A 12266-nucleotide genomic window follows, 5' to 3' on the forward strand; every position below is an offset into this window, starting at 1 on the left:
ACTGGGTTACACCAAAGACCTTTAAGTTTTCAGTCTAATGCAACCGCGACTGAGCTGTTGGGACACCAAAGCAAATGCAATTTTTCGCCATTGTCTTGCAAGAAAATATCACACCAGCGACGCCTTGCTGTTTATTACTGCACCTCATATATAAACATCACACTCATATATACCCAACCACAGTCCATAGATAAACACCACACTCATATATTCACATCCACTGTTCAAGATACAAACACCGCACTCATGCACATAACAACAGTTCATATATAAACATCGAACTTATATATACACACTCACAGTTCATATATAAACATCACACTCATATATGCACACCCACAGTTCATATATAAATATCACACTCATATATACACACCCACAGTTCATATATAAACATCTCACTCATATATACACACCCACAGTTCATAGATAAACATCGCACTCATATATGCACACCCACAGTTCATATGTCAATACTGCACTCATATATACACATCCACTGTTCGGATATAAACATCTCACTCATACACACTCACACACAGTTCATATTTAAACATCGCACACCTATATATACACCGACAGTTCATATATAAACATCGCACCCACATATACAAATCCACAGTCCATATATCAACATCGCACTCATAGAAACATACCCACATTTCATATATAAACATCGCACGCATATATAAACACCCACAGTTCATATATAAACATTGCATTCATATACACTCACCCACAGCTCATATATAAATATCGCATTCATTGATAGTCACCCACAGCTTATATATAAAAATCGCATTTTTTTTATTCGTGCATGCGATGTGGGCGTCGCTGGCGAGGCCAGCATTTATTGCCCATGCCAAATTGGCCTTCCAGAACTGCTGCAGTCCGTGCGGTGAAGCTTCTCCCATAGTGCGGTTAAGAAGGGAGTTCCAGGATTTTGACCCAGCGACGATGAAGGAACGGCGATATATTTCCAAGTCGGGATGGTGTGTGACTTGGCGGGGAACGTGCAGGTGGTGTTGTTCCCATGTGCCTGCTGCCCTTGTCCTTCTAGGTGGTAGAGGTCGCGGGTTTGGGAGGTGCTGTCGAAGAAGCCTTGGCGAGTTGCTGCACTGCATCCTGTGGATGGTAAACACTGCAGCCACGGTGCGCCGGTGGTGAAGGGAGTGAATGTTTACGGTGGTGGATGGGGTGCCAATCAAGCGGGCTGCTTTGTCCTGGATGGTGTCGAGCTTCTTATGTGTTGTTGAGCTGCACTCATCCAGGCGAGTGGAGAGTATTCCATCACACTCCTGACTTGTAACTTGTGGATGGTAGAAAGGCTTTGGGGGGTCAGGATGTGAGTAACTCGCCGCAGAATATCTGACCTGCTCTTGCAGCCACAGTATTGATATGGCTGGTACAGTTAAGTTTCTGGTCAATGGTGAGACCCAGGATGTTGATGGTGGGGGATTCGGCGATGGTAATGCCTTTGAATGTCAAGGGGAGGTGGTTAGACTGTCTCTTATAGGAGATGGTCATTGCCTGGCCCTTGTCTGGCGCCAATGTTACTTGCCACTTATGAGCCCAAGCCTGGATGTTGTCCAGGTCTTGCTACATGCCGGCTCAGACTGCTTCGTTATTTGAGGGGTTGCGAATGGAACTGAACACTTTGCAATCATCAGCGAACATCCCCATTTCTGACCTTATGATGGAGGGAAGGTCATTGATGAAGCAGCTGAAGATGGTTGGGCCTAGGACACTGCCCTGAGGAACTCCTGCAGCAATGTCCTGGGGCTGAGATGTTTGGCCTCCAACAACCATTATTATCTTCCTTTTTGCTAAGTATGACTCCAGCCACTGGAGAGTTTTCCCCCTGATTCCCATTGACTTCAATTTTACTGGAGCTCCTTGGTGCCGCACTCGCTCAAATGCTGCCTTGTTGTCAGGGGCATTCACTCTCACCTCACCTCTGGAATTCAGCTCTTTTTTCCATGTTTGGACCAAGGCTGTAATGAGGTCTGGAGCCGAGTAGCCCTGGCGGAAACCAAACAGAGCATCGGTGAGCAGGTTATTGGTGAGTAAGTGCCGCTTGATAGCACTGTCGACGACACGTTCCATCACTTTGTTGATGATTGAGAGTAGACTGATGGGGCGGTAATTGGCCGGATTGGATTTGTCCTGCTTTTTGTGGACAGGACATACCTGGGCAATTTTCCTCGTTGTCGGGTAGATGCCAGTGTTGTAGCTGTACTGGAACAGTTTGGCGAGAGGCGCAGCTCGTTCTGGAGCACAAGTCTTCAGCACTACAGCCGGGATGTTGTCGGTGCCCATAGCCTTTGCTGTATCCAGTGCACTCAGCCGTTTCTTGATATCAAGTGGAGTGATTCGAATTGGCTGAAGACTGGCTTCTGTGATGGTGGAGATATCGGGAGGAAGCTGAGATGGATCATCCACTTGGCACTTCTTCCTGAAGATGGTTGCAAACGCTTCAGCCTTGTCTTTTGCACTCACGTGCTGGATTCTGCCCTCATTGAGGATGGGGATGTTTACACAGCCTCCTCCTCCCGTTAGTTGTTTAATTGTCCACCACCATTCACGACTGGATGTGGCAGGACTGCAGAGCTTTGATCTGATCCGTTGGTTGTGGATTCGCTTAGCTCTGTCTATGGCATGTTGCTTCCGCTGTTTAGCTTTCATGTAGTCCTGAATTGGAGCTTCACCAGGTTGGCACCTAATTTTTAGATACGCCTGATGCTGTTCCTGGCTTGCTCTTCTGCACTCCACATTGAACCAGGGTTGATCCCCTGGCTTGTTTATTAATGGAAGAGTGAGGAATATGCCGGGCCAAGATATTACAGATTATGCTGGAATACAATTCTGCTGCTGCTGATGGCCCACAGCACCTCATGGATGCCCAGCTTTGAGCTGCTAGACCTGTTCTGAATCTATCCCATTTAGCACGCTGATAGTGCCACACAACACGTTGGATGGTATCCTCAGTGCGAAGACGGGACTTCGTCTCCACGAGGACTGTGCGGTGGTCACTCCTACCAATACTGTCATGGACAGATGCATTTGCGACAGGTAGATTGGTGACGACGAGGTCAAGTAACTTTTTCCCTCGTGTTGCTTCTCTCACCATATGCCGCAGTTCCAGTCTGGCAGCTATGTCCTTCGGGCCTCGGCCAGCTCAGTCAGCAGTGATACGACCGAGCCACTCTTGGTGATGGACATTGAAGTCCTCCATCTAGAGTACATCCTGTGCCCTTGCTACCCTCAGTGCTTCCCCCAAGTGATGTTCAACATGGAGGAGGATTGATACATCAGCTGAGGGAGGGCGGTTGGTGGTAATCTGCAGGAGCTTTTCTTGCACTTGTTTGACCTGATGCCATGAGATTTCATGGGGTCCAGAGTCAATGTTGAGGACTCCCAGGGCCACTCCCTCCTGACTGTATATCACTGCACCGCCACCTCTGGTCGGTCTGTCCTGCCGGTGGGACAGGACATGCACAGGGATGGTGATGGAAGAATCTGGGACGTTGGCTGAAAGGTATGATTCTGTAAGTATGGCTATGTCAGGCTGTTGCTTGACTAGTCAGTGGGTCAGCTCTCCCAATTTTGGCACAAGTCCCCAGATGTTAGTGAGGAGGACTTTGCAGGGTCGACTGGGCTTGGTTTGCCTTTGTCGTGTCCGGTGCCGAGTGGTCCGATGCCGGGTGGTCCTTCCGGTTTTATTCTTATTATGACTTTTATTAGCGAGATTTTATAACTGAGTGGCTTGCTAGGCCTTTTCAGAGGGCAATTAAGAATCAACCACATTGCTGTGGCTCATTTATACTCACTCACATTTCACATATAAACATCGCATTCATATATACTCACCCACAGTTCATATATAAACATCGCACTCATATTTTTACACCCACAGTTCACATATAAACATCGCTCTCATATATAAACTCATTCGGTTTATAAAGCAACAGCGCGCTCATACACCCACACCCAGTTTATAGTAGCAGATCGGTACCGATCGCCGATAGAGCTCTCAGATTCCGAGTCTCCGAAGCAGCAGCGACCGAACAAATTCTGGATCTCATCCTTAACACAGACCGGTCGATCCACCTGTAAAATTACATCGCCCTTGGATATCAGGGAGGGTAATGGTTTCTGAGAATGTATCAGGGAGCCTAATGGCTTCTCAGTGGCGATCAATCGGGGCAAGGGGAACTCAGAGAGGGGAAGGGACTGTCAGAGGGTATCAGAGAGTGTAAGGGGATCTCAGAGCGGGGAAGGGATAGTCAGATGTCATCAGAAAGTGTCAGGGGGCTCAGAGAAGGGAAGGGACTGTCAGAGGGCATCGGAGAGTACATTAAGAACTGAGAGAGGGGAAGGACTGCCGAGTCTGAGAGAGTGTAAGGGGGCTCAGGGCAGATCTGTGCAAGGGGCACTCAGTGGGTATGAGAGAAGGTAAAGAACGCTGACAAGGTTCAAAGATGATCATGGACTCTCTGAGGTCAGAGACAGAGTGTATCAGAGAAGTTAAGGAGCTCAGCGAGAATCAAAGAGGGTAAGGGGGGCTCAGGATGTATCAGAGAGGCGAATGGATCCAGAGATGTCATCTTCTAAATATTACAATTTCGAACATTCAACATTTTTGATCACAGAAATAAATGAAGCCGATTGAACCGATAATCTGCCGTGTCCCATCTGGAGGGAATGAGAAGGTAGAATCGGGAGGGACTGGATATTTGGCAACGCTCAAGGTTTCATTTCACACAGCTCAGTGTTGTGTCTGTTTTTTAACTGGATTTCATGAACTCGAGAAAAGAGGTTGCAATTTGAAAATGTTATTACCCATTGTGAAAAATAGAACACAAATCGCCCAACGTGGGGCTCGAACCCACGACCCTGAGATTAAGAGTCTCATGCTCTACCGACTGAGCTAGCCGGGCTTGTTGCTAAAATTCTTCCCATTCTATTATTGTAGAGAGACAGCTGTTGGCTTTGCTGCAGGGGTTCAGTTCGTTCTGCAATCTCAGGGTTTCTCCTTCTGTGCACCTGATTTTCATTCTGGAGTCAGTCTGATGCCTTTTGCACGTCATTCAGCACCACGCTGAGCTGAAAAGGAACATCGGAACAGGAGAGGGCCATTCAGCCCCTCTTCCTGCTGTGCCATTCAATTCGATCATGACGTGATCTGCAACTCAACTCTCCTTCCCCGCCTTGGACACATATCCCTTGGAACCCAAACCGAGAAATGATCTATCAATATCAGTCTTGAAAATTTGAATTGAGCCACAATCCACATCCTTTTGGCCGAGAGAGTTCCAGCTTTCGGCCGTATTTTGTTTGCTAAAGTAATTCCTGATTTCTTGCCTGATTGGTCTGTCTCCAATTTCAAGATTAAAACCCCTCATTATGGATTCCGCCAACATAGAGAGAGATGACACAAAGATAGACAGAATTATAAGCAGTGCAGATGGAAAAATGAGATGACAGAGAGATATTACCAGATTAAGTGAATGGGCAAAACTGCGGCAAATGGATTTCAACGTAAGCAAGTTTGAGGCCGTCCACTTTTGACCTCAAAAAGATAGATCAGAAAACATATTAATGGATGTTGCTCCGAAAAATTAACCTCATGACATTTTGTGCGGATTCGATTGTTTCTGAAGTCTGCCAAACATTTAAAAGTTATCAAAATATTGCAACAGGAACGTTATGGCCCGTACGGGGATCGAACCCGCGACCTTGGCGTTATTAGCACCACGCTCTAACCAACTGAACTAACCGGCCATTTATACATCTTACCTTTATGGGCTGACCCACGTGTTGGGTAGTTTGTGTTTATTTTTACACCGGCTGGCAGGGTTTTTGGACGAATGTTGATTGCACCACATCCCTGAAACATTGTTACTTGTTTCTGCATACATTGTCGATGATGTAGATCAAAATTAACAAACAAAGAGCACTTTAATGTCACAAATTAAATTCCGATCAATATTATTTTACAAACAATGAACAGCCCATCCATAAAACACTGCCCCGCTATAAAACATGTGGGCAGGACCCTGAGCTGCTGTGAAAATGATATCACCGCAACGTGATTCGATCACGCTGCGTTTTGACGTTGAGTCAGATGTCTGTCTGTCTATCTGTCTGTCAGTTTATCCGTCTGATTGGGTCTCTGCCTTATTCTCAGGCCAGGCTTTTTGTTTGCTGGCTGCAGGCCTCGCTCCCCGACTGACTGAACAACTGCCGGGCCGTGTGTCAGATTCAATGACTGTGACTGACTGTCTGCCCATTTATCGCCACATTTCTGAGGTCCTGCCTTCGCTCTGTGTCGCAGGCCTGTCTCTGTCCCACTCGGATCACAACACACCCACAAGCTTCACGACTGAACGCAGGTTTGGTCAGTCTGTCCTCGCAGGTCCTTCGGAAGCTAATGATTTTGAACTGAATTATTTTTCCTGAGTGTCTTGTGAAGTTTTGTTCAGTGATATGTTTGCGAAAGAGAACGGAGGAAACAGTTAGTGTGCAATTCGCCATTTCTCTACATCGGAATAGAAAACGTGATTGGATGGATAGAAGAGGTCTGAAAGGATGGCCGATCGGCTGTGGGTGGCACCGAATTCTGCAGTGGGTGCAGTGGTTCATTACCGGTAATGAAAATGAGGTAATATACTACCACAAGCTGCCGGTGAAAATCATTCAATTTCCCAAACTTGACCCACCGAATCAAATGAAGCTCCTGGGAAAGCTACAAGACAACGCCGGTCTATCGGGCATCGTTTGAAGCAACTGGCAGTTTAAAGTGGCATCTATAGCCATGCAAGTACTGCCATGTGCCGCTGCGATCGACGAGTGGTTGAAGCGTTAAATTCAAGATCAAATGGAGTTTTCCTTCGCAGGTTTGATTTCTGCTCGCTGAATTATTGTTTAAAGATCCGTTCAATGCTCAAATGAATGAACTGGATCTAACTCACTTCATTTATCTCTCTCAGAGCATGAGAGATACTCGAGCGTGGCCGGCGCTTTTAATTGGGTGCCCAATGTACTCTTGCAAAATTCAAATACACAAGAAAGAATCTTGCCCAATCTGCAACTAAAATTCTGCTACTTTGCAGAACCACCCATTTATAAGCGACTTTATTTACATGAATCTCTCTATCTCTCCTTGTCTCTTGTCTCGATGTTGTCCCCTGATGGACTTCTCAGGCTTCCTGGAACGGTAAAGGCTGATCTCACCTGCAACACCAGCAGGCAAAGGTGAAGGAAAAAAAGACTGAGACGGTCGGAAAAGTAAAGGTCCAACCCAGCTGATAAATTCGCAGCTAATGTCTCCACATTTTTGTCTCTTCGTCCTCACAGTGAAAGGAAACAGCAATGTGAGTAAAATATACTTATGGTAGCTTGTGCACTCTGACGATGCCGAGACAGATGCCAATGTAGCTTCAGATTAACTAATTCTGAAAAGTATTATTTGAAAAAACAAGTCGTACTTTGTAAACGAATTTAGTAAAGAGAGGCTAATATTGGTGACTGGAAATAGGTAGTGTACAACTTGATATTGCTGTATGCAGGAATAGAAAACGAGATTGGGTGGACAGAAGCGGTTGGAAAGGATAGCCGATCGGCTGAAGAGTATGGTGAAATTTTAAACCGGCTGCAGGGCTTTCTCGGGGTATGATTCTCGCTTTGGGCGTTTTTTCTAATGGAATATGCGAGAGCTCCCGGGTTCAAATCCGGGACGAGCGCGATGATCTCACTGCTTTTTAGTGCAAAGTCACCAATTGGATTCTGACATCTTTGCAGTTGTTCGAATTGAATTATATTTGAGCTCCAGAGGACAAAGTGCAGAAGTTTCCAAGGCGCAACACACACTGAGGAAATAAAATGTCTCAAGATGATGTGGAGATTGAAGCTGAATGTGAATTTACCCAAATTTAGGCGGTCTCATTGATATGAGATGACGGGATCGAGAAACACATATTCAAGTTTGCCGATGACACAAAGATAGACAGAATTATAAGCAGTGTGGATGGAAGAATGAGATTACAGAGAGATATTACTGGATTAAGTGAATGGGCAAAACTGCGCCAATGGAATTCAACGTAAGCAAGTTTGAGGCCGTCCACTTTGGACCTCAAAAAGATAGATCAGAAAACATATTAATGGATGTTACTCCAAAAAATTGACCTCATGACATTTTGTGTGGATTCGCTTGTTTCGAAAGTCTGCCAAATTTTTAAAAGTTACCAAAATATTGCAATAGGATCCTTAAGGCCCGTACGAGGATCGAGCCCGCGACCTTGGCGTTATTAGCACCACGCTCTAACCAACTGAGCTAACCGGCCATGTATACATCTTAGCTTTATAGGCTTACCCGCGTGTTAGGTAGTTTGTGTTTATTTTTACACCAGCTGACAGGGTTTCACAACGAATATTGAATAAAGCACATCCCTTAAACATTGTTACTTATTTCTGTGTATACTGTCGAGGATGTAGATAAAAATTAACAAACAAAGAGCACTTTAATGTAACAAATTAAATTCCGATCAATATTATTTTACTAACAATGAACAGCCCATCCATAAAACACTGCCCCGCGATAAAACCTGTGGGCAGGACCCTGAGCTCCTGTGAAAATGATATCACCGCAACGTGATTCGATCACGCTGCGTTTTGACATTGAGTCAGATGTCTGTCTGTCTATCTGTCTGTCTGTTTATCCGTCTGATTGGGTCTCTGCCTTATTCTCAGGCCAGGCTTTTTGGTTACTGGCTGCAGGCCTCGCTCCCCGACTGACTGAACAACTACCGGGCCGTGTGTCAGAATCAATGACTGTGACTGACTGTCTGCCCATTTATGGCCACATTTCTGAGTTCCTGCCTTCGCTCTGTGTCGCAGGCCTGTCTCTGTCCCTTCGGATCACAACACACCCACAAGCTTCACGACTGAACGCAGGTTTGGTCAGTCTGTCCTCGCAGGTCCTTCGGAAGCACATGATCTTGAACTGAATTATTTTTCCTGAGTGACTTGTGAAGTTTGGTTCAGTGATATGTTTGCGAAAGAGAACGGAGGAAATTGTTAGTGTGCAACTCGACATTTCTCCACATCGGAATAGAAAACGTGATTGGATGGATAGAAGAGGTCTGAAAGGATGGCCGATCGGCTGTGGGTGGCACCGAATTCTGCAGTGGCTGCAGTGGTTCATTACCGGTAATGAAAATGAGGTAATATACTACCACAAGCTGCCGGTGCAAATCGTTCAATTTGCCAAACTTGACCCACCGAATCAAATGAAGCTCCTGGGAAAGCTACAAGACAACGCCGGTCTTTCGGGCATCGTTTGAAGCAACTGGCAGTTTAAAGTGGCATCTACAGCCATGCAAGTACTGCCATGTGCCGCTGCGATCGCCGAGTGGTTGAAGCGTTAAATTCAAGATCAAATGGAGTTTTCCTTCGCAGGTTTGATTTCTGCTCGCTGAATTATTGTTTAAAGATCCGTTCAATGCTCAAATGAATGAACTGGATCTAACTCACTTCATTTATCTCTCTCAGAGCATGAGAAATACTCGAACGTGGCCGGCGCTTTTAATTGGGTGCCCAATGTACTCTTGCAAAATTCAAATACACAAGAAAGAATCTTGCCCAATCTGCAACTAAAATTCTGCTACTTTGCAGAACCACCCATTTATAAGCGACTTTATTTACATGAATCTCTCTATCTCTCCTTGTCTCTTGTCTCTATGTTGTCCCCTGATGGACTTCTCAGGCTTCCTGGAACGGTAAAGGCTGATCTAACCTGCAACACCAGCAGGGAAAGGTAAAGAAAAAAAAGATTGAGACGGTCGGAAAAGTAAAGGTGCAACCCAGCTGATAAATTCGTAGCTCATGTCTCCACATTTTTGTCTCTTCGCCCTCACAGTGAAAGAAAACAGCAATGTGAGTAAAATATACTTATGGTAGCTTGGAAACTCTGACGATGCCGAGACAGATGCCAATGTAGCTTCAGATTAACTTATTCTGAAAAGTATTATTTGAAAAAACAAGTCGTACATTGTAAACGAATTTAGTAAAGAGAGGCTAATATTGGTGACTGGAGATAGGTAGTGTACAACTTGATATTGCTGTATATAGGAATAGAAAACGAGATTGGGTGGACAGAAGCGGTTGGACAGGATAGCCGATCGGCTGAACACTATGGTGAAATTTTAGACCGGCTGCAGGGCTTTCGGGCAAGCGGCTCGTTGGTCCAGGGGTATGATTCTCGCTTTGGGCGTTTTTCTAATAGAATAAGCGAGAGATCCCGGACGAGCCCTGTTATCTCACTGCTTTTTCGTGAAAAGTCACCAATTGGATTCTGACATCTTTGCAGTTGTTCGAATTGAATTATATTTGAGCTCCAGAGGACAAAGTGCAGAAGTTTCCAAGGCGCAACACACACGGAGTAAATAAAATGTCTCAAGATGATGTGGAGATTGAAGCTGAATTTGAATTTACCCCAATTTAGGCGGTCTCATTGATATTAGATGACGGGATCGAGAACCACACATCCAACTTTGCAGATGACACAAGGATAGAGAGAATTATAAGCAGGGTCGATGGAAGAATGAGATTACAGAGAGATATTACTAGATTAAGTGAATGGGCAAATCTGCGGCAAATGGATTTCAACGTAAGCAAGTTTGAGGCCGTCCACTTTGGACCTCAAAAAGATAGATCAGAAAACATATTAATGGATGTTACTCCAAAAAATTGACCTCATGACATTTTGTGTGGATTCGCTTGTTTCTAAAGTCTGCCAAACATTTAAAGGTTACCAAAATATTGCAATAGGAATCTTATGGCCCGTACGGGCATCGGGCCCGCGACCTTGACGTTGTTAGCACCACGCTCTAACCAACTGAGCTAACCGGCCATGTATAGATATGACCTTTATGTTGGGTCGTTTTTTTTTACACTAGGCGAAAGGGTTTTTGCACTAATATTGAATAAACCACATCCCTTGAACATTGTTACTTGTTTCTCTATATACTGTCGAGGATGTAGATCAAAATTAACAAACAAAGAGCACTTTAATATAACAAATTAAATTCCGATCAATATTATTTTACTAACAATGAACAGCCCATCCATAAAACACTGCCCCGCTCTAAAACCTGTGGGCAGGATCCTGAGCTTCTGTGAAAATGATATCACCCCAACGTGATTCGATCACGCTGCGTTTTGACGTTGAGTCAGATGTCTGTCTGTCTTTCTGTCTGTCTGATTGGGTCTCTGCCTTATTCTCAGGCTTTTTGTTCGCTGGCTGCAGGCCTCGCTCCCCGACTGACTGAACAACTACCTGGCCGTCAGAATCAATGACTGTGACTGACTGTCTGACCATTTATGGCCTTGAATGGCTACATTTCTGAGTTCCTGCCTTCGCTCTGTGTCACAGGCCTGTCTCTGTCCCTTAGGATCACAACACACCCACAAGCTTCACGACTGAACGCAGGTTTGGTCAGTCTGTCCTCGCAGGTCCTTCGGAAGCTAATGATTTTGAACTGAATTATTTTTCCTGGGTGACTTGTGAAATTTTGTTCAGTGATATGTTTGCGAAAGAGAACGGAGGAAATTGTTAGTGTGCAACTCGACATTTCTCTGCATCGGAATAGAAAACGTGATTGGACGGATAGAAGAGGTCTGAAAGGATGGTCGATCGGCTGTGGGTGGCACCGAATTCTGCAGTGGCTGCAGTGGTTCATTACCGGTGATGTGTTACCGGTGGCTTGTTGGTTTAGGGCTATGATTCTCGCTTTGGAATATTTGACGATTGATTCTGAGCGAGGTCGCGTTTCTTATGTTGTTTGAAGCTCAAATAAATATGAACCAGATTTAACCAACCGCATTTCTCTCCTTCAAAGAGATGTTTCAGCAGACGTGTTTAATTCGAGAGCCCAATGGTCTCTAACAAGACATTTGAAGGAAACTCTCCCGAACTCCGTGTTAAATTCTTGCTCGTTCGCAGAACTTGACATTTGTTTCCATACTTTCTATACTTTAATCTGTCTCTTGACTCTCTGTGTTTTCCCCTCATGGACTTCTCAGGCTTTATTAAACGGTCAAGGATGATCGAAGCTGCACAGAAGTCTAAAGATAGGAAGACGGAGAGGTTAGGAGAAGCAAAGGTGCAACCCAGCTGATGAATTCATAACTAATGTCCACTAATGTCTCTTCGCCCTCACAGTGAAAAATCAGCAATTTGCGTACAGTATACTTTTGGTAGAGTG

The 12266-nt window shown here is 45.1% G+C and overlaps 3 non-coding genes across 3 annotated transcripts; all 3 read right to left on the reverse strand.

The window, feature by feature from the left end:
• Positions 1 to 4867: 4867 nt before the first annotated feature.
• Positions 4868 to 4940, reverse strand: trnak-cuu (transfer RNA lysine (anticodon CUU)). The gene has a single exon. It is a non-coding gene; the product is annotated as a tRNA-Lys (tRNA).
• Positions 4941 to 5710: 770 nt separating this feature from the next.
• trnai-aau (transfer RNA isoleucine (anticodon AAU)) lies at positions 5711 to 5784 on the reverse strand. The gene has a single exon. It is a non-coding gene; the product is annotated as a tRNA-Ile (tRNA).
• Positions 5785 to 8271: 2487 nt separating this feature from the next.
• On the reverse strand, positions 8272 to 8345 carry trnai-aau (transfer RNA isoleucine (anticodon AAU)). The gene has a single exon. It is a non-coding gene; the product is annotated as a tRNA-Ile (tRNA).
• Between the last annotated feature and the right edge of the window lie 3921 nt (positions 8346 to 12266).

The sequence above is a fragment of the Heptranchias perlo genome, chromosome 20, assembly GCF_035084215.1.
Source record: "Heptranchias perlo isolate sHepPer1 chromosome 20, sHepPer1.hap1, whole genome shotgun sequence".
Classification (NCBI taxonomy): Eukaryota; Metazoa; Chordata; class Chondrichthyes; order Hexanchiformes; family Hexanchidae; genus Heptranchias; species Heptranchias perlo.